This window comes from Chiloscyllium punctatum, chromosome 16 (assembly GCF_047496795.1).
Source record: "Chiloscyllium punctatum isolate Juve2018m chromosome 16, sChiPun1.3, whole genome shotgun sequence".
In the NCBI taxonomy this organism is placed as follows: Eukaryota; Metazoa; Chordata; class Chondrichthyes; order Orectolobiformes; family Hemiscylliidae; genus Chiloscyllium; species Chiloscyllium punctatum.
Window position 1 is genome coordinate 96,381,037 of NC_092754.1, and position 23,106 is coordinate 96,404,142.

Here is a 23,106-nt window from a genome sequence, read left to right on the forward strand (position 1 = left end):
AGTTTATCCAAGTCCTCCTGCAACCTGTAACATTCTTCCACACTGTCCACTACTCCACTGACTTTGGTGTCATCTGCAAAATTACTAATCCATCCACCTATGCCTGCGTATAACACCTTTATAAAAATGACAAACAGCAGTGGTCCCAAAACAGATCTTTGTGGCACACCACTAATAACCGCACTGGAGGCTGATTATTTTCCATCATCCACCACTCGCTGCCTTCTTTCAGAAAGCCAGTTTCTAATCCAAACTGCTAAATTACACTCAATTCCATGTCACTGCATTTTCTCTAACAGCCTACCATGTGGAACCTTATTAAAGGCTTTACTGAAGTCCATGTATACCACGTCAACTGCCCTACCCTCATCTATATGCTTGGTCACCATCTCAAAAAACTCAATGAGATTTGTGAGACACGATCTGCCCTTGACGAAACCATATTGACGATCTGAAATCATATTGTTGTTTGCCAGATGATTACAAATAGTGTCTCTTATAATCCTTTCCAAAACCTTTCCTACAACAGAAGTAAGGCTCACTGGTATATAATTACCTGGGTCATCTCTACTGCCCTTCTTGATCAAGGGCATAACATTTGCAAACATCCAGTCCTCTGGTACTGAACTTGTAGGCAATGACAGCTCAATATCAAAGCCAAAGTCTTTGCTATCTTCTCCCTCGCATCCCAGACAATCTATGGATAAATCCCATCTAGCCCAGGGGACTTGTCTACATTCAATCCTTCTAGAATTGATAACACCTGTTCGAAACTGACCTCTATCCTTTCTAGTCTAACATCTTCTACCTCATTATTGTCTTCAATATTCTAATTTTCCTGAGTGAAAACCAATGAGAAATATTCGTTTCGCACCTCTCCGATTTCCAGTGTCCACACTCAACTTCCCACTTCTGTCTTTGATTGGCCCGATTCCTACCCTATCCTTTATTCCTCACATACCTATAGAAAGCTTAAGGGTTCTCCTTTATTCTATTCGCTAAAGACTGCTCGTGTCCTCTCTTTGTTCTTCTTAACTCTCTTTAAAGCCTTCCTAGCTGATCTGTAAGTCTCCATCGCTTCATCTGTACCATTTGCCTCATCAAAACATAAGCCTCCTACTTCTTCTTAATAAGAGATGCAATTTCTGTGCTAAATCACGGTTCCCTTACCTTATCACTTCCTCCCTGCCTGACAGGGACATACCTATCAAGGACACGCAATATCTGTTCCTTAAACCAGCTCCACATTTCCATTGTCTGCATCCACTGCATTTCGGTACCCCATCCTATGCATCCTAATTCTTGCTGAATCGCATTATAATTGCCACTGTCCCATCGATAAGTCTTCACCTGTGGCATGTACCTATCCCTTTTCATCGCCAAACTAAACATAACTGAATTATGATCACTCTCTCCAAAGTGCTCACCTACAACTAAATCAAACACCTAGTCCGGTTCATGACCAAACATCAGATCCAATGTGGCCTCCCCTCTTGTCGGCCCTTTGACATACTGTGTCAGGAAACCCTCCTGTACACATTGGACAAAAACTGATCCATCCAATGTACTATTTCCAGTCAATGTTGGGGAAGTTAAAGTCCCCCACAATGACCACCACGTTACTTTCACTCCTACCCAGAGTAATTTTGCTAATCATCTCTTCCCCCTCCCTGGAACTCTGTGGTGGCCTATAAAAAATCCAAGCAGTGTGACCTCCCCTCTGCTGTTTCTAACCTCAGCCCACACTACTTCAGGAGACAAGTCCTCATCAAATGTTCTCTCAGCCACCGTTATACTATCCTTGACTAACATGACATGCATGAGCCCATTGCGTTGCTTCAAATTCCATGAGGCAGCCACACTGTCTATGACAGACAGACTCAGTCTGGAACCTCCTCTATCCTTAAGACCTTATGCACTGCCTACGCTCCTCCATTTCCCTTTTGCACGTTCCCTTTCCAACCCACCCCACCCCACCTGCATCACTCCACAATTGGAGCTGTCAAGAGCAGAAGTCTGTGGAATACCCTCCCTAACCTTCTCTCTCCTCCGTTAAGATGTATTTTAAAATCATTCTCCTTAATCAATGTTTTGATCATCCATGAAGCACCTTAGGAGATTTGCCATTGTGAAAGATTCCATACAAAGCAAGTAGTTGTTGTTATTGCTGTACATTAGGAGAAACAGGAATGATGCTTTCAAAATTCTAACAAGAAAGTCACTGATAGGCACAGTGTGTAGGCCAAATAATAACATCACAATGGGATGGGCAATAAACAAAGAAATAACTAATGCCTGTAAAAATGGTACGGCTATTATCATGGGTGATTTTAATCTACATGTAGATTGGTCAAACCAGCTCAGTCAGGGTAGCCTTGAGGAGTTCATTCAGTGTATCCATGATAGTTTTTTTGAACAGTATGAAATGTAACCGACAAGGAGCAAGCTATCCAAGATCTGGCCCCCATGCAATGAGACAGGAATAATTAATGACCTCAGAGCTAGGGATCCTCTTGCAAGAAGTGATCACTGTATGGTTGAAGTTAGAGTACATATGGAAAGTGTGAATATAAAATTTAATATCTTGGTCCTGTGTTTGAACACGGGGAACTAAAATAGAATGAGGGAGAACCTGGATAAAGTAGACTGAAAACAAAGATTTTATGGTGGGACAGTTGATGAGCAGTGAAAGATTTTCAAAGACATTTTAGGAAGTGCTCAGCAAAGGCATATTTCAGTGAAAAAGAAGGACTATAAGAAAAGGCGGTGGACAAAAGATAGGGAATTCTACACCAGTTAGTTTATTCTCTGTAGTTGGAAAGATGCGTGGGTCTATTATCAGGGAAGAAATAGCAGGGAATCTCAATAGAAATTGTCCCATTGGGCAGACAGAGCATCAATTCATGAAGGGCAGGTCATGCTTGACATATCATTTGGAATTCTAAGAAGACATTTCAAGCAAGGTGGACAACGAGGACCTAGTGGATGCGGTGTACCTTGATTTCCAAAAGGCCTTCAACAAGGTGCCACGCAAGTGGCTGTTGCATTATATAAGGGTGCATGGGATACAGTATTAGCATGGATAGAAGATTGGTTGACTAACAGGAAGCAAAGAGTGGGGATAAATAAGCCTTATTCTGGCTGGCAATCAGTAACTAATAGTGTGCCTCTAGGATCAGTGTTGGGACTGCAATTATTTAGAATTTATACAGATGATTTGTAGTTGGGGACCACATGTAGGGTGTCAACGTTTGCATATGAGACTAAGATGAGTAGCAGAACAAAGTGTGCAGAGGACTGGGAAACTTTGCAGAGGAACATAGATACATTGAGTTAGTGGGCAATGGTTTGGCAAGTGGAATATTATTTTCATAAATGTAAAGTCATACTCTTTGGTTGGAGTAACATTAATAAAAAGATGATTACTTGAATTTTTAAAAAAAGTTACATTATTTGCTATGCAGAGGTACCTGAATATCGTTCTGCAGGAGGGTGGGTCACCAGGTACAACAATCAATTCAGAAGGCAAATGGAATTTTGTCCTTCATTGCTGAAGGGATTGTGTTTAAAAGCAGAGGTTATGTTCCAGCTATAGTGGGTGCTGGTGAGGCCACACCTGGAGTACTGCATGCAGTTTTTACCTCCTTACGTGCTCAAGGATGTACTGGCACTAGAGGGGGTGCAGAGGAGATTAACTATGTTGATTCTGGAGGTGAGGGGTTTGGTTTAACAGAGACTGAGTAGATTGGGATTATATTCATTGGAATTCAGAAGAATGGGAAATATATAAAATAATGAATGGAATGAATAAAATAGAAGTAGAGAGGATGTTTCCACTGGCAGATGAAGCCAGGACAAGAGGGCAAAACCACAAGATTAGAGGAAGCAAATTTAGGAGTGAATTGAGAAGGAATGTCTTGACCTCGATGGAGTGCATTGCCCAGGGAAGTAGTTGATGCTAGTTCAATGAACGTTTTTAAAGCTAAGTTAGTTTTGAAATAACTAATTAAGGAATATGGTGAGAACGTGGGTAAATGGTTCTGCATCCACAAAATGATCAGCCATTATCTTATCGAATGGTAGAGCAGGCTCGAAGGGCAAGACGGCCTTCTCCTTTTCCAAGATCTTTTGTTATGCATTCCTCCCTCACTCGTCACTTGGAGATGCTGGTGTTGGATTAGGATGGACAAAATTAAAATTCACAGAACACCAGGTTATAGTTCAACAGGTTTATTTGGAAGCACTACTTTGCTGGTCCTTCATCAGATGGTTGTGTGATTTTAACTTTGTCCCTCACTCTTGTAATTGAGAATCAGCAACAAAAGCCACGAAGCAGTGCGCAAGCTCCAGCCAACAGTTGGTTTTGTGGACAATGAAGAAGCTTGTCTCAGAATACAATGGGATATTGATCAGATGGGCCAATGGGCTGAGAAGTGGCAGATAGGATTTAATTTCGATAGATTCGGATATCTGGTTGGCAAATACCGGTTGGACCGAAGATGTGATTGATGTCAGCGTCGGACCAATGCATAGGCAGGGGCGGAGCTGGAGGACCTGGCGGGGCAGTTGGTCCTCCGGCCAATCAGTGGACGAGGGCGGGACTAGACTATACCACGTGATCATCCTCGAGGTGGGCGTGGATGTTCGGGATGTCTGCGCGGAGAGCTGTCGGTAAGGAAAGAAATAAACAGCAGGAAGCGGGAGGGAAATGGTGTTGGTATGGTCTGAGAGGTTTTACAATCATTTGGTACACATCGGAAGATACAAATTTGAAACTTACAGTCCAGTTTTTGCAGCAAACGGGAATATGCCTCGTTGAGTAATCGGTCCGAGTGAGCGCTGCCATCTTTATTCGGGGCAATGATTCACTGGACACGTGCGCGGCCGCCAGCTTTGTAGGGGGCAAAGATCAGAGGGATGTATGTGCAGCCTTCCCTGGTAAAAAGAGTCATAGGGCAGGATTTACACAGAGCACATTCAAACCCAGAGAAATGGACTTTTTTCTGGATTTGTTTCATCATTCATTTAAATGATTTGGATGTGAATAGAGGCCGTATAGTTAGTAAGTTTGCAGTGACACCAAAATTGGAGGTATTGTGGACAATGAAGAAGGTTATCTCAGAGTACAGTGGGATATTGATCAGATGGGCCAATGGGCTGAGGAGTGGCAAAAAGGATTTAATTTAGGTAGATTAGGTTAGGATATCTGGTTGGCATAGGTTGGACCGAAGAAGTCTATTTCTGTGCTCGACATCTTTTGACTGTGGGATCATAAAAGTGAATTCTGCTCTGGTCACCTCTGGGTTCTCTGATGTCCACTTGTTCAGTATCTAGCTTCCTCAGTCTCTCATGGGTGTATTTTACTATTACTTTCACAGCTGTTTTGTAAATGAATTGAAAAATGTAGAGCTGGAAAAACACAGCAGGCCAGGCAGCATCCGAGGAGCATGAGTATCAACGTTTCGGGCATAAGCCCTTCTTCAGAAATGTAAATGAATTGTCCACTGCTGCCCGGCTCCTGACCGTATGCTGTTCCATTATCAGATTATTTTTTCCACAATATCTTTGACAGTCAAGAATTCTTTTTTCCAATAAGCGAGTGCATTTTCCTTCAATTTCTGACAGTCAAATTCTGCACCATTTTCATTCCCTGTAATTCATATTGCACTCCATGAAACATCAACTGTGTATTACTCCTTCCACAGAAACCAGTGATCAATGCCAAAGCCTTGTTGCCTATGGAGAGGGTGATGTTTGGCTTCCTTGTACAGCTGCAGTTTGTATGGTGAAGGTGCTCCCACAACGTGGTTGGATAAGAGACATTACAGATTATTCACTCAGCGATATTGAAGAGTAGAAGATATTTGTACAAATCATCATGGTTTTAATTTCAGAAAAATATTATTGAGAAGTTTTGACATAAGGCTACAGATGGAGAATATTGTGACCAAAAGCATTGCCAAATAAGCAGTTTTTCAAGAATGCCTTAAAGGAAGAAAGTAGATCTTAGAGGGTGAGAATGGGGATTCCAGACCATGTTCCCTTGGAGTCGATAGAAACAGTCACACAGGTGAACTCAAAAATAAACACATGATTGAGAGTCTGAACTAAAATGAGTTATTGAGATATGAAAAGGTGTGTGGTGCAGGGAGATAGGAATGATTACAGTCAGGAATTAATTCAAAGGTGCGAAAGTAAATTGTTGTTGCTTACAAATGGGAGTCTTTTGATTGATCAGCAAGTTTTGGTACAAGTGAGCACTTCGGCAGTAGAGTTTTCAATATTCTTGAGATTATTGGGAGGGTGAATGTGGGATGCTGGCCAGGAGTGGGTTTAGACAATGAAATCTAGAGTTAACAAAAGAAGTGAATGAGAGTTTCACCAAATGAGCCAAGACTGTGGTGAGGTCAGGTGATATCACTGAAGTCGAAATAGTGGTCTTGGAATGGGTCTGGCCTGTCATCCCCACCTCATTCAGCTGTTTGTCTGTTTGTGAATCAAGTCTGAAACAAACTCAGGAACTGAGTGGCCCTGGCAGAACCCAAACTGGGCATCGCTGAGCAGGTTATTGCTGAGCAGCTGCGTGACAGCACTGTTGATGACACCTTCCATCACTTCACTGCTGAGTGAGTGTGGACTGATGGAGGGGAATTGGCTGAGTTGGATCTGCCTTGTGTTGTTGTGTTGGAACATCCCTGAGCAATGTTCCACAAAGTCAGTTGGTGCCAGTGCTGGAGCAGTACTTGCCTTGGTGGGCAGCAGGTTCTGGAGCACAGCCAACAGTATAATTGCCAGAATATTGGCAGGGCCCATACCTTTACACCGCTTATCCATTTCTTGATCTGATTGGAAATGAGTTTTCAACCAAGTCGATTCATATCTGTGATGTGAGGGACTAATGGAGAAGGCTCATCCACTTGGCACTGCTGGCTGAAAATCGCTGCTAATGCTGTCCTCTTATCTGTTGCATGGATGTGTGAGACCCCTCCATCGGTAAGGATGGGGATATCTGTGATGCTTCCTCCAGTGAGTTGTTTAATTGTCCATCACTATTCTTGACTAGGTGTGGCAGAACTGCAGAACTCCGATCTAATCTGTTGGTTATGGGATCACTTCGTTCTATTTGGTGTTGCTTGTGCTGTTTGGCATGCAGGTTTGGTAGCTGCACCAGGTTGGCACTTCATTTTTATGTCTGCCTTGTACTGCTCCTGACATGCCCTCCTGCATTCACCATTGAACCAGGGTTGATTCCCCTGGCTTGATGTTAATGGTTGAGTGGGGGATATCAGGCCATGAGATTTCAGACTGGGCTAGAGTACAGTTCTGCTGCTGTTGTTGGCCCACAGTGAGGCAGAAGTTGCAGGGTCAAGAGGGCTGATTGTGTGGTTGTATTTGCTAGTGCGTTGGTAGATGTAATGTGGTCCATCAGTTTCATTCCTTTGTTGAGACTTTGCAGTAATTAATACAATGAGTGATTTGATGGGCCACTGTCTGGTTTCTTTCCCTCAAGGACATTGTCAATGGCAGAAAAACATCCCCAATGGTTCCATGGCAAACAGTAGATTCTTCATTCCAGTTGTTTTTTTCTTGAATTCAGAGCCAACCTCTACCGATTTGGGATTCAAACCTGAACTTCAGTTGTATATTTTAATATTCTTGATAAATGATAAATATGACAGGTTTGTTCACTTATTTTTAGAATCACTATCACAGGTTTTGTTTATTGTTTTGGAGATAAAAACACTGTCCATTATCCTGTCTCCTCCATCCTCCCCTCCAACAACAAGAGTGAGGAGCACATGGAGTTTCTCTGTCCATAACATTGAGACAATTCAATCAGCTGCCTCTGTTTCTTTCCTCCCTCTCCACTAGCCCACCGAGTCAAACTGCCTCACAAGGGTGCTCCTCATTTTAGTCCTAAATTTGCATTTCCTAGAGTCCCTTGTCAAGCCTTATTAGAGGTCATCTTGACCATTTACCCTAGTGTAGCTAAATCATGGACATTCCAAATCTCTGTCTCATCCTCCTGCTTGTCACCACCCTTCCCCCACCCCCCACCCCCCTTCGAAATTCACAGATATTGTTCCATGATCTATCTGTCTTTTCTGGTTATGTCTTTCTCTCCCATTCTGCTAAAACCTAATATTTGACCTCACCATCACTGGAAAATCCTGCTCCATCTCCACTCTCCCTTTCCTTTCTGAGTTCATTGTATTTGGTGTCCTTCCAGGATCTGTCCTTGGTCCGTCCTGTTTCTCACCTACATACTGCCAGGAGGTAACATCGCCCAAAAGCACCGTGTTAGGTTTCACATGTACACTGACAATGCCCAGCTCTCCCTCCCCATCATCCCTCTCCATTACTCCACTGTTACTCAGTTATCAAACTGCTTACCACGCTTCGATTAGCTGCAATTCACTCCAATGCAACACTGTAATTGTTAAACCCATTGCCTTCAGTTGCTATTCCAAATTCATTTCCGTTACTGCTGTGTCCCTCCCTCTCACTGGGAAGTGTCTGAGGCAGAACTACATTCTTCACAATATTGCTCTCATATCTGACCCCAAGGTGACCTTCTGATCAGACATCTACACAATCACAAACACCAGGAATTCCAATCTCTAAATGTTGCTTATCTCCTTCTCACCCCAGCTCCATTGCTCCTGAAACCCTAACCTGTGTCGGTGTTGCCTTTAACTTGACAAATCTGAAACAGAACCCTTGATTCCGCGACTGACCCAGAATCTGGTTCAAGACTCACCCGTAATGGGACACATCGTCTCCATATTTACCCTGTCAAACCTTGACAGAATCCTGTATGTTTCAAAGAGATCTCCTCTCAAGTCCAGTGAGTATATTCCCAACTTATTCAGCCTTTGCTTACAGCATAATCCCTTCAAAACAGGGATCATCCCAATGGATCTTCTCTGAAATGCCTCCAATAAACTGCTCTATTTCATTAACTAAAGTGACCAAATCTGTTCAGCTTATTCCAGATGTGGTCTCACTCGCCATTTGTTTAGTTGCCCTAAGGTATATACTCCATACCCTTATATTGCAAACTCTTTGAAATAAGGGACAGCATTCCATTCCCTTTCCTGATTCCATGTTGTAACTGTGTGCTAGCTTTCTGTGTTTCCTGCTCATTTTCCCCCAGTCCCTTTGTGGTGCAGCTTTCTACAGTTTATCCCAAGTTATAGTCTATTTGCCAACTAGTTGCCCAGGTTTCCTGTGAATATCTCTCTGTAAACTGTTTATAACCTTTGGGAATTTTCCTGTTATGCCTTTTCTAGGAGATTTCCCCCCTCATTATTCTAAACATGTCCTGTGAGCACTGGGCAGTGGGAAGCATGCACAATTGCTATCTTTCAGGGATACTCTGTTTCATGACTGGGAGGAGGTTGCTGCCCATTGGTCAGAATGGAGACATCTTGCCCATCAAGTGCATGAGCCTTTCACACCCCATGTCTTATTGAGGAGGCACAGCGGCATAATGGAAGGAAAGAAAAGGAAGCAAATCCTGCTCTCCATATCTCACTGAATCTTGGAACATTCTGTCCCATGTTCAGTCACATGAAGTCCCAAGGTGGAAAATCATAGAAACCCACATAGATTTGCTCTTGAAGTGCCTGCTAACCTCCACCAGGGGTAATGTGTACAGTCCTCCTGGGCCAGGAGGAGGCGATTGTATGAGTTTCAAACTTGGGCTGACAGTGACGGATTTTATAAACTTGTATTACAGGCAGATATTCAGATGGAAATCTCAGTCATTGTAACGCCAAACTCTGACAGAATTACTCAATACATCAGGCCCTGGATATTCGTATTGTGTTCCAGATCAATACCATTTGCTGAATAAATGTTCTCCTTTGAATCAAACCATCCTCTCAATAGATCTTCCCAAATCTTCAACATGTGTCCTGTAACCCTTGTATAATGAGCTGATGGGTGTAAGGTTTATTATTATAATGTGTAACTTTTATAAACCGCTTTGTCACAGCTCCCCAAATTTCCTTTGCTACAAGGAGAACAATCTCAGTTTTTCCAAACCCCTGATTCCCCAATGTCTGTTTGCTCTCGATAAGGTACACATCAGGGTTGTGTTGGAACATTCTCCACTTGCCTGCATCAGTGCACCCCCCACCCCCCCCCGCAACAATATTAAAGAAAGTGAACATCCTCCAGGATAAAGTACTGTACCTGAGTGGTTTCCCATCCACCACCTTCAGCATTCTCTTTCCCCACCCTCGAGGCACAGTGGCATCACTGTGTAAAAGATCAAGTCAGCATTGTCCTACCCGACCATAGGACTGCTCTCTCATTAGAGATGTCTGGTAGCGGTTAACCTGAATATTACCACAGTACAGGCAAGGGGAGAGGTTGCAAAGGAGAGTCCATTAATTGCGGACGGTTATTCTTGATGTGTGTTAGCAACACACATGTCACGTGAACAATTAATGGTAAAAAAGCCCCACAAATTCTGCAACTAAAATCCCCCATTCCTTGAACCATCCTGGTAAATCTCCAGTGCCCCCTGTCAGGGACCCTGCCATCCTTCACAATGTGTGGGTGATCTGTGGTTCGCACAGACCCAGCTGTTCTGAACCCTGTGGGGGTGGTAGCATCGAGCAACAGTTGCACTAAACCTCACTGTCTGGAAGAGAGTGAGAGACAGAAATCCCGAAGGCATTTAAAATCTATTTAGGAACACACTTGTAAGGCCAAGGCTGACAGGTCTATCAGCTCTGTGCTGGAAAATGGGATTAAAATAGTTAGCTGGGAGATTTTCTTTCCAGCATAAACCCAATGGATCACAACACCGTTTTCTGTCATGTCGACCACAGACGCGTAATATAGGAATATGACAAGCCACAATAGAAACCAGGTCAGAGAAGGTGATATTAGAATAGCTGATACATGATTGATTAATGTTTTTTGGAGGAAAATGTGACAGAGGTTAAGCGGGACATTGTGGAGCTCTGGGTGCAGGAATCTGAAATAAAAATGGGTTATCCTGAAGGCTGGAATTAAAGAAAGGCATATCACAGAGATTTGTGAGGGTGGACAAGATTAAAGATAGAGAGTGTGTTGAGACTGGAGGAGATTAGAGATTGGAGGATGTTGCAGAGATTGAGATGTCTTTGATGCAGAGATAGTGATAGTTCTGAGGCTTGAGAGGAATTATAGAGATAAGGATGAGTTGTTAGCTTTCCCAACACTACCTCTTTACTGATAATGATTGTTGCTCTGTCCTCATCTGCCATTGCCTCCATAGGCCTGCGACAATGAGAGTACGCAGATAGTATGTTCCTGTTAAGGCCAAGGCTGGGAGGCGTCGAGAATGCTGCATGACCTGAGAAATTGAGGCTCTGGTCAAGAAAATGAAGGAAGGATATGGCAGGTACAGACCACTGGGTTTGTGTGAATCCCTAGAGGACTATAAGGGCAGTAGGAATATACTCGTGGGAAACCAGGAGGCGAAAAAGGGGACATGAGATAGCTTTGGGAAGAAGGTTTAAGGAGAATCCAAGAGATTCTATAAATACACTAAAGACAAAAGGATAACTAGGCAGAGAATAGCGACCCTCAAAGATCAACAAGACTGCCTATGGAACAACAGGAGGTGGGAGAGATTCTGTAAGTATTTCATGTCAGTTTTTACTGAAAGGGGATATAGAAGTTGGAGAAATAAATAGTGATAACTTGGCAAGTGTACATATTACAGAGGAGGAGGTACTGGATGTCTTAAAATGCATAAAGGTGGATAAATCCCTGGAATCTGATCAGGTGTATCCCAGAACTTTGTGGGTAATTAGAGAAGCTTTTGCTGGGCCCCTCGCTGCGATATTTGTATCATCGATTGCCACAGGTGAGGTGTTGGAGGATTGGTGCCATTATTTGAGAAAGGTGGTAAGGAAAAGCCAGGGAACTATAGACCGGTGAGACCGGTGAACTTTTTTAAGGAAGGATTTGGAGGGCTATGTCCAAATGGGAGGTGAATTGGGATAGACTGGCAGCATCTCCAGAGGGAGAGAGTACAGCCCCAATGGGCTGAATAGCCCCCAGCCCCTGTGCTCTGTGATACTTCCCCATTCACTCTGAATGATGAAGCTCATCACAGGGCAGAGCCGTAGAGATGTACACCATGAAAATAAACCCTTTGGTTAATCTGGCCATGCTGACCAGATATCCCAACCTAATCTTGTCCCATTTGCCAACACTTGGCACATATCACTCTATACCCTTCCTATTCATATACCCATCCAGATGCCAAATGGTTTAATTGTACCAACATCCTCCACTTCCCGACAGAAAATTCCATACACGCACCAACATCAGTAGGGGAAAAAATTGCCCCTCAGATCCATTTTAAATTCTTCCCCTCTCATCTTAAACCTATGCCTTCTCATTCTGGACTCCCCGACCCCAGGGAAATGACCTTGTCTATTTATCCTACCCATGCCCCTCATGATTTTATAAACCTCTATGAGGTCACCCCTCAGCCTTTGATGTACCTGGGAGGATCCCACCACTCAGGTCACAATGGGGCCTGGCTGACTGACACAGCTTCAGACCAATAGGAGAGTTGGCGTGACCCTCCAGCCAATGGGAGTAAATGAGGGATGGGTCCAGCAGGCCAACACACGGCCATCAGCTTTGCAGGCGCAGTGTCACTGTGAGGGGGGACTGAATGTGAAGGAGTGGGAGAGACAGCAGATACTGGGAGAGAGATGGAGTTAGTGTGGACTGGAAAGGTTGAAAAACACTATTTCCAACTGCTGGACCTGAATTAGATACTCCGGGTAAATTAGAACCACAAGAACTGCGGATGCTGTAAATCGCACACAACCAGATGGTATTGGAAAAGTTCAACAGATCAGGCAGCATCTGTGAAAAGAAATCAGTTCGCATTTTCGATCCAGTGACGCTTCCTCAGGAGCTGATGTTACTGAGAAAAAAATGTCCGTTTTTATACAGAAGGTAGGGGTTAAGGAGTAAATGATAGGTGGGGATAGAGTCCAAAGAGAGATATAGGAGCAGTTGGACAAAGGAGTGGATAACGATCTGACGGGGGGAGGGTGAATAGCTGTTTATGGGGACTGTTAGTGGCTAACCATAGGTAATGTGTAATGGCAGGCTACGTAATAACAAGGCCTGGTATGTGGGGTAGGGGGCAAAGACACTAGGACGTGGGAGAGTTCAGGACCTAAAATTATTGAATGTGATGTTGAAGCCAGAGAGTTGCAGGGTCCCCAAGTGCGAGATGAGGTGTTGTTCTTCCAGCTTGTGTTAAAGTGTGGCGCTGGAAAAGCACAGCAGGTCAGGCAGCATCCAAGGAGCAGGAGAATTGACGTATTGGACATGTCAGCACTTCATCAGAAATGTGGGTGGTAGAATACAGCTGAGAGATAAATAGGGAGGGGTGTTTGGGGTTGGGGGAAGGGAGCTAGGGAGGCAATAGGTGGTTGTAAATGGAGGGTAGAATGGACAATTGGAAAGGAAGATGGGCAGGTGGGACTGTTCAAGAGGGTTTTGCCGAGTTGGAGGGTTGAATCTGAGATAAGTTGGGGGATGGGAGATGAGGAAACCTTGATGCCGTGTGGTTGAAAGTTCCCAAGGTGGAAGATGAGGTGTTCTTCCTCCAGGTGTCGGGTGGCTCGGATTTGTGGGATGGAGGACTTGCATGTCCTTAGCAGCGTGGTGGCGGAGGGGCTGGGGGGTAGCCGAAATGGTCAGCTACAGGGCGGTGGGGTTGGTTGGTGCATGTGTCCCAGAAATGTTCCCTGAAATACTCCACAATTTGGCGTCCCGAGAGCAAGGGACACAATAGGTGAGGTGTTTGGGTGGGCAGGGAATTCTCTGCTGGATGTGGGAGGATCCAGTGGTGCCTTGGATGGAGGTGAGGGGAAGGTGTGGGCACAGGTTTTCCACCTCCTGCAGTGGCAAGCGAAGGTGCCTGGAGTGGAGGGTGGGTTGGTGGGGAGTGTGGATCTAACATGGAAGTCACAGAAGGTATGGTCTCTGTGGAATGCTGAAAGGGGTGGGGAGGGAAATATATCTCAGGGGGTTGGATCTGATGGTGGAAAGAGCAGAGGATGATGCGTTGTATCTGGGTGGAAGGTGAGGATGGTGGGATTCCATCTTTGTTGCATTTGGAGGGGTGGGGTTCAAGGGCAGTGGTGTGGGAAGTGGAGGAGATACACTGGAGGGCATTGTTGACCACATGTGAGGGGAAATTTGCAGTCTTTGAAATAGGAAGCCATTTGGTATGTTCTGAAGTGTTCTTCCAGCTTGCATCAAACTTCACTGGAACACTGCAGTAAGCATGAGACAGAGATGTTGGACAGGGAACAGTCTTGTGTGTTAAAGAGCAGGCAACTGGAAGTTCAGGGTCTTTTTTGCAGGCACAATGTAGATCATCAGCCGCCATTTCCACCACCGCCACTGAGATGCTAGAAGGTTCTTGTCTCCTCCATTAACAGCTTTCCAACTTCCCACTCCTTTATCTTTCCAAATGTTCCTGTGTCTCTTTGGGCTCTGTCCCCACCTATTAGTTACTCTTTAACCCCTATCTCCTGTAGTCCAAAGATCTTTAGGTTCGGTGAATTGGCCCAGCTAAGGTTCCTGTAGTGTTCAGGGATGTGCATTAGTCCGGGGAAACGGTGAGTAATAGAGTAGGAGAATGGCTCTGGGTGGGATAAGCTTTGGAGGGTGGGTGTGGAATTGTTGGGCCAAAGGGCCTGTTTCCTGAAGGGATTCTAATTTTCCCAGCTGTCATCGGTTCTGAGGAAGGGTCACTGGACCCGTGATGACCCATGGTGTGTGCAGGAGGCGGAAAGGGGAAAGGGGAGAGTGGCAGCAGAAATCGGATGAAATGTATCAGTGTAGACTGGGAGGGTTTAGTTGCACTCTGTGCAGGTAGTTTGTCTGAATTAGAAACTCTTGGTCCCATGTTTGCAGAAAAGGGGAAGATGGCTTGGGCCTCAGGCAGTGAGAGGACCTGGGTTATGTCCGCCATCTTTATTTGGGGCAAGGTACAGCAAGGAGCATGAACGTGTCCTCTTCCTGGGTGGGGGCGGGGTGATTTGAAGAGGAGCATTTACACATCAAACACATACCGAGAGAAGTGTTTGCCTTCACTATTCATCTTGCACTGACTGTGAGCTTTGTTTTGTGAATTCAGTTTATAGGATATTAATTCAGAATATTTGAGACTGGGATCTCAAAAAAACAAGTTTCTACAGTCAGCGGAGTCATCGGGATCTGAATATCATTGGCATTTAACTGTGGAACGAGAAAAGTTTGTCTGTTCTGTCTGTGGGAAAATATCTTCAATACTTTTGTCAAACCAAAAGCAGACAGATGTTCAAGTTCATGGTTGGATAACCCTTGGGGTATGTGTTCAATTCTTGGCCCTGCAGCTGTGGAAGGGGGTATTGGCCTGAGAGAGAGCACAGATTTATCCAAATTACACCTCGTCTTTTTGCAGGAACTGTCAGATTTTGTCTTAATCATCCACTTTATGATGTTAATCTGTAAACTCCCGACTTCCAATTCTCTGCAAATTTCTCATTGAAATTCCTTGTGGACTCAAATTCCAGCACCATTTCAGGTAGAACGTTCCAGATTCTGACAACTGTCTGTTCATTCAGAAACTGCTGAAGTCCATTATGAATCTGGGGTTACAAAGGGCTGAATTGAAAGATGCAGTGCTGGTCCTGAGCTCCCATTGAGGTGCATTGGAACAGTACAGTGTAGGTGTGAGCAGACAATGAAAATGACAGGGCTGCACTGTGAGGGCTGCTTGGCTCAATGAGAGTGTTTTGGAGTTGGTTGTAAATAGTGAGGTGAGACAGGGAGAAGGTGAAGCTGAAACTCCGTTTTAGTTCAGGCCTTTCAGAAATTCACAGTCCCAATGGGAATAGCCAATTTGTCAGTGATACCTGTGGAGTATTTAAGTTTTTAAAGTATGACATATCAGCTTAAGTAAAGTTTTTTTTGGTATTATAATGGACATGTTTGAAGTGAAGAATGGTTACTCACTCATTTAAATTCTCTTAATGGGAGTAACTAGATGAATGTAGAGAGACGTTGTGACAGGAGCCCTCAGACCCGTGGTGTGCTCTTCTTGCACAATGTCGGAAATAAGGGCCGCTTCCAGTGTCCCTGACGGCTATTTGTGCAGCAAGGGTTCCCATCTGCAGCTACTGGGAAACTGCTTTTCAGAGCTGGAGCTGAGAGTGGACTCACTGTGGAGCATCTGCAATACAGAGAATGTTATGGTCAGCACGTTTAGTGAGTTAGTCACACTGCAGGTGAGGGTTACACAGGCAGAAAGGGAATGGGTGATCATCAGATCTAGTAAAAGGCTCAGGAAGTGAGTACAGGAGTCCCCAGTTGTTATCCCCTTCTCATACAAATACTGTATACCACTTGGGATTCTGTAAGGGCGGGAATGGGTGGGGTGGCTTCTCGGGAAATCAGCATCAGTCAGGTTAATGACACCACAGAGAGCTCTGCTGATCAGAACAAGAGGAATGAGAGTGCAGGGCTATAGTGACAGGGGATTCAATAATCAGGGGTACAGCCAGGCACTTCTGTGCCCACAGACATGAATCCAGGATGGTATGTAATCTCCCTGGTGCCAAGATCCATGATATAATGGAGTGGCTGCAGGACATTCTGGAGCTGGAGGGTAAACAGACAGTGGTCGTGCAACACACAGATACCAACGATATCGCTAAACAGAGGGATGAAGTCCTGAAAGCTGGACATAGGGAGAGCAGAGGTACATTAAAATGTAGCTCCTGAAATGTAATAATGTCAGACTTACTCCCAGTGCCATGTGCTAATGAGAGCAGGAATGAGAAGGTAGATCAGCTGGATGTGTGGCTGGGGAAATGGTGTACCACAGAAGGGTTATGATTCTTCAGGCACTGGGACTGTTTCTGGGTTAGGGGGGACCTGTACCTGGGCAGAGCTGAGACAAATCTGGTGGGGGCTTTTGCCAGTTCTGTTGGTGAGTTTGTAACTAGTCTGGCAGGGGGATGGGAACTAAAATGTAGCCTTATATGGGTCAGATTCAGGACAGGGAATGGGAGGTAGAATATTAGTAATGTAGTTAGCGGCTCAGAAAGCCAAAGGAAAGGAGGATTAAACGAAGATTGAGTCCCTCTTCAGCCATCAGTCCTGACATCCCAGGAAGGTGAGTCAACAAAATATGGAGCTGTGTACATGTCTATGACTCTGTGCTTCAGCAAAATGGTGGAAACCTGCAATAAAAACAAAAAGTGCTGGAGATCCTCAGCAAGTCTGTCAGCATCTGAAATGGTGACAGATGCAGGAAATATTGCAGCCTTGAAGAAGTGTTGAGATGATCGCACCAAGGACGACAATATTGGTTACACGCTGAGTGCCAGAATGTGGGACTAGAATTAATAGGTGCTTGATGACCAGCATGAATACAATGGGGCTGGAAAGTGAACGTTTCGAGTCGGGGTTATTTATCAAGACTGACAAAGGGTCCCGACCCAAAACATCAACCTTCCTGCTCCTCTGATGCTGCCTGACCTGCTGCACCTCCCCAGGTCCACATTGTACAGACTCTGACTTCCAGCATCTGCAGTCCTTAACTATCTTCACATCCCAGGACTCATCTGGTGATCCTCCTTTACTCTCTTTCAATAACCAGGAGAGCCTTCCTTGGGAAGGGGGAACAAAGGTGTATACAGTAATCCAGGTGTGGTCTCACCAAGGCCCTTCCAGAAAGGGATCCCTGTCCCCATCTTATCCATAATGGTCATCAAGCACACATGCCTGGTGTGATCATCTAACCACTTCTTCAAGGCTGCAATGTTTCCTGCATCTGTCACCATTTCAGATGCTGCCAGACCTGCTGAGGATCTCCAGCACTTTCTGTTTTCTCTGTTATAGAGTATTGAAAGGGGGGATTTGCGGATGAGAAATTTAAATTGAACTTCATGTTCAGATCTGATAGTTACTGGATCCGTGCCGATCTGAATATCATTGGCCTTTTCATCTGGATGGAAAGGTGTGCATTCTGTCCGTGGGCGAATATTTCAAATGTCCGTGTGATTGGGAAAAAGTACTGAGACAGTGAAGTCCATGTCAGTGTGGGGACTGTGGAGTGTGATTTCATTGGTTTTTAAAAGTCTAAAAAATCATGGCACATTTCCCTGGAACAGGTAAGCCACAGATTGGTTTTGTATGAGGACAATTAACCATGAAACCAAAAAGACAAAAGGATTCCTGCATCATGATAAAAAGCTATGAAAATGGGATTGTTGTAACGGAGTGAATTATCAATCATTGATTGTAAGCCATTGGCGTTGTCACATCGGTTCCAGCGCCGTGGGGAAACACGGGAAATGTGATGAGTGCAGTGTAGGTTTCAGTTATTCAACTGGAAAGGTGAAGAAGAAATTTACAAGGATGATGTCAGTGCTCAGGGGTCTGAGTTACAGGGAGAGGTTGGACAAGCGAGGACCTTTTTGTGTAGAGCAGAGGAAACCGAGGGGGAACATTTTACAGAAGTGTATAAGATCATGAGAGGCATGAGTAAGGTGAATGCATTCGGTCTTTTTCACAGGGACTCGAGGATTGGAGGGCATCAGGTTAAAGTTAGAGGAGAAAGAATACATGGGAAACTGAGGGGCAACTGTTCTACACAAAGGTGGTATGTATATGGAATGAGCTGGCAGTGAAAGTGGTTAAGGTGGATATATTAACAACAAATAAAAGACATTTGGACAAATACATGGATAGGAAAGTTTCAGAAGCAGATGGGCCAAGTGCAGGGAAATGGGGTTAGCGTGGATGGACAATCTGATTGGCATGGGCCAGTATGGGCCAAAGGGCCTGTCTCTGCTGCAGGACGTTATAACTCGAAGTGCATCTGCTATTTCTCCCCCTAACTCTATTGGTATCATGGGATGTATTCCATCAGGGCAATGAGACTTGTTTACCTTTAGCTCCATTAGCTTGCCCAGCTCTAACTCTTTCACGATAATGGTTATTATCTAGGTCCTCACCTTCCTCAGTCTCCTTATCAATTACTGGCATGTTCGTCATATCCTCCACTGTGAAGACTGTGACTGCTGTGTGCTCATATTCCTGAACCCTGCTGGATAGGAATAACTAGGCACAGAACTCTGAGAGGTCGTCTTTGAGTCTTTATTGATGAGACACAGCAGCTACCTGGATAGTGTACATGCAAAACGCCTTCAGACAGCGTCGGGTACCTCCCTGCCTATCTGGTGTACACTCCCATTATTATACCTTTGTGGTTTGTGACTTTGAATAGAGACTGTCTCTCAATATTATCTCCATTGGCAACGGCAGTTCAAAAGTCTCGTTCAGTTCAGCACTTTGTGGTTAAACCACACACCCCTCCCCCAACGCCCCCGTGGCTCCCTCAAGTACCTGACAGGCACTTCAGTTTCAGTGGGGTATCTATCAGGATTCTGATGTGGAGGAGCCGGGGTTGGGGTGGGGTGGACAAAGTTAAAAACCACACAACACCAGGTTATAGTCCGACAGGTTTATTTGGAAGTACAAGCTTTTGGAGTGTGCTGTGACTTTTAACTTGATCAGGATTATCACTATGGTAACAGTTAAGTGCTTCAACAATTAGAGGCCATGTGTTCCCCACACGATAGGTTTCCCTCTAGCAGTGTAAACTGCTATTCTGTTCCTGGGGATAGCTACTCATCACTTTTTATCCCCAATTCCATCATGCTTTCTGTTGAGCTTGGAAGATTTTCCAATCTCCGAATTTATCCTTGGTCTTTGCCAATTTGTATGCCTTTTACTTCAATTTCATAGACTCCCTTATTGCCTTACACATGGCAGATTACTCCTTTTCCTACAGTCCTTCCTTTTCACTGATATATACTTTTGCTGAGAAATTTGAAAAATTATTTTGATATTCCTCCACTGTCCATCAACTGTTCCACAGTAAAGTCTTTGTTTCCAGTCTACATTAGCCAACTCCTGCCTCATCCTATTGTAGTCTCCTTTGTTTAAGCACAGTATCTTGGGATTGGATTTAATCTTCCCGCTATCCATCTGTGTTCTAAATTCAACCAGATTAATGACAAGTCTTTTTATCAGATTACGAGGTGAGGCGATGTTTCCTGGGAGTTTTGGGTTTCATTGTCAGCGACCTTGGTTTTGTAATAAAGTACAGGATAGATATTCACAGCAGAGTATTCTGGACACTGTGAATGTACGATGCAATCTAAAACCATAAATCACTGTCTCCCCTCAGTTTAAAATTACAAAATCATTATCTCCTACACGCTTCCTCACTATCTAAGTTTGGAATGCTAATCCACCTGACTATCCTGCTGTTTCTGAAAATCTCCTTTGGTGAAGATGGTGAGTTTTGGATTCAGATTTCCAGTTATTACCGTAGGAAGATAAGCCCTGGGCACAGGAGAGGCAATGCAGCCCTTCGAACCAGCTCCACCATTTAATACGGTGATGATTGAGCTCAACTCGGTCTCAGCTGGATTTTCCCGCCTGCTCTCTCTCACACTTCAACTCATTGCAAATTAAAAATCTGTATCTCTTCATTAAATTGGCTCATGTCTTGGCATCCACCGCATTTTGGAATTCCACAGATTCACAACACATTGTGATAGGTACATTCTTCCTCATGAGAATAGAATAGAGTCCCTATAGTGCAGAAACAGGGTATTCATCCATCGAGTCCACACCAACCCTATGATGAGCATCCCATTCAGACCCACCCATTCCCTGTAACCCTGCATTTCCCGTGGCTAATTGCCTAACCAGCACACGCATGGACCCTGTGAGCAATTTGGCATGACCAATACACTTAACCTGCACATCTTTGGACTGTGGGAGGAAACTGGAGCACCGAACAAAACCATGCAGACATGGGGAGAATGTGTAAACTCAACACAGTTGCCTAACGCTGGAATCAAACCTGGGTCCCTGACGCTGTGAGGCAGCAGTGCTAGGCACTGAGCCAGATCTGCTTAAAATCTGCTGCCCATTATTAACCTCCCCACCCCACAATTGGCTGAATGTATATTCCTTACGTCAGAAATCGGGGTGTCTAAGCAGATGTCTCTGTAAATCCCAGTGACGGCCCACATGTCCTGTGTGTCTGAATAGATATCCTATACACAACATCCTCCAGCCCACACTTTCTTTCACTTTCCAGGGACAGGTCTCCAGAGGCTTCATGGGGACTACAACTCTCACAAGCCCTGAGGCAGGGACCACATGTGTGTGGGGAAACCCACCACTGTACATGTACAGAATGTGGGTGGGTTTTGAAGCATGTTCTTTGGGGTAACTAGCAGAAAGCATTTCACACTGTGAATGGCTGGAGAAGGGATGCATCTGCCTATAGTACTGATCAGTTTGGGGGGGTAGGGGGAGAGTCAAAGTGTTACGACGCCCAGATGGGACCAAGTTCCATTCGCAACTTGTCATAACACTGGGAATTTACCAATGGGAAACAAGGAAGAATCTGACCCATTTTCCCAGACTGAAGGTTCCTCTTCTGTCCAGGATCTGCCACCTCCCTTTCTGTTTCCTTTTGTTTCATTCTGCTGTTACGTTATTGACTTGCAGCAACTGAAGGGAAAGGAAGTGAACCCAGAAAGGGTGCAGACTCTAACCAGGGACGGGAAGTGGTGGAATGGATCTGTTTGTCAGTAATGCTATGAGAATGCGGAGGGTGTACATTAGGAGGTAGTAGAGTCAGAATGGTGGGAGAGAGTAAGTGGGCTGGAGGGTTACAGCTTTGGGGGAAGAAAGGGGAAAAAGATATTCCAGAGAAACTAGAATTGTCTATTCTGAATTTCTAATCTGTACATATTCCTTTATACAGGGTGCTAGATAGTGAAGATTTGCAGACTGAAATCTCAAAATCACGTGCAGATTGTGATTAAGTTAACCAGTATTTGATGAACCAAAGATGAAGAATCACTCGGCCAAAATCCTGCAACACTCTCCCTCCCAGCATTGTCGGTCTATCTGCGCCAAATGGACTGTGAATGGTTCAAGACAGCAGCTCACTACCATCTTCTCAAGGGTAACGAGAGATGGGGAATAAATGCTGGCTGAGCCAGTGATGCCCATATCCTGGAAACGGTTTCTATCTCGAGTTGCTGAAACCCAGTTGATGTTACTGCAGGATGATGAGGGACGCTGAGTACATCCTCCAGGAGGCAGCACCATCACATTACCCCTGCCTACACCCACACAGTAATACAGCAACATCACTGGAACAAAAGACAGTGAAGCCAAAGGAGGATTTGGATATAGTTCTTCAAGGTAAAGTCATGAAAAGGGATTGGAACGCAGCAGGAAGAGGAGACTGAGCTGGATGGTCGGCTGTATCCCATTGAATGGTGGAGCAGGATCGAAAGGCTGAATGGTCTCCTCCTGCTGCTATCTCCCAGGTATGTATATAGCCATGGAGCCCGGGTAGGAAGGAGTAAGCAGGGCAGGGATTCTCCAGGAGATTGCACTTCCACAACAGTTTTCAGTGAGGGATGGTTTGATGGATTTTATTTAACATTTATCTTTAACACAAGGTTTGTCAATTTTGGCTTTAAAATGTTGTAAAAGCTTTTTGCACACAAATAAAATTAAAGAAAATGAATTCAACTGCCTGAATATAACAGTTTTAAAACTTTCAACCTCTGAAAAACAAAATCCTGTCTATTCCCAGACACCATCACTTTCCAGCTACTCAAACTCCAGGGAAATTTTCCCTCCCTGTCTGAACCTTTGGTTTGATTTAACTGCTTTTCAGTTTTCGTTCTGTGAGCTGTGAAGCATTCTTTTTCCCCATTTTTCTGACCCAGCACAGCAACCTTCCCACCATCAAAATCATCATTACACCATTTTGCTTTAGGTTAACATATAACCACCAGCAGTGCAAAAGTGAGGAACTGCAGATGCTGGAAACCAGAGCCTAGATTAGAGGGATGCTGGAAAAGGCCTTTTGCCAAAACGTTGATTTTCCAGCTCCTCTGATCCTGCCTGACCTGCTATGCTTTTCCAGCACCACTCTAATCTAGACATATCACCAGCAGTAAA

The 23,106-nt window shown here is 44.6% G+C and overlaps 2 long non-coding RNA genes across 4 annotated transcripts in view; one reads left to right on the top strand and one right to left on the bottom strand.

Annotated features, from left to right (window-relative positions):
* The window catches only part of LOC140487235 (uncharacterized), a 143,092-nt gene that overhangs the window by 36,010 nt on the left and 83,976 nt on the right, over positions 1-23,106 (bottom strand). The window lies entirely within an intron of this gene.
* LOC140487237 (uncharacterized) overlaps positions 1-23,106 on the top strand; it is a 40,877-nt gene that overhangs the window by 1,949 nt on the left and 15,822 nt on the right. Inside the window, exons 1-2 of one of the 3 annotated variants that reach the window (XR_011962828.1) lie at positions 4,624-4,671; positions 21,890-22,463. This is a non-coding gene — a long non-coding RNA (uncharacterized lncRNA). Of the gene's footprint in view, positions 1-4,623; positions 4,672-11,300; positions 11,402-21,889; positions 22,464-23,106 lie in introns of those variants that run through there. The other 2 variants (XR_011962831.1, XR_011962829.1) reach the window with 2 other exon arrangements.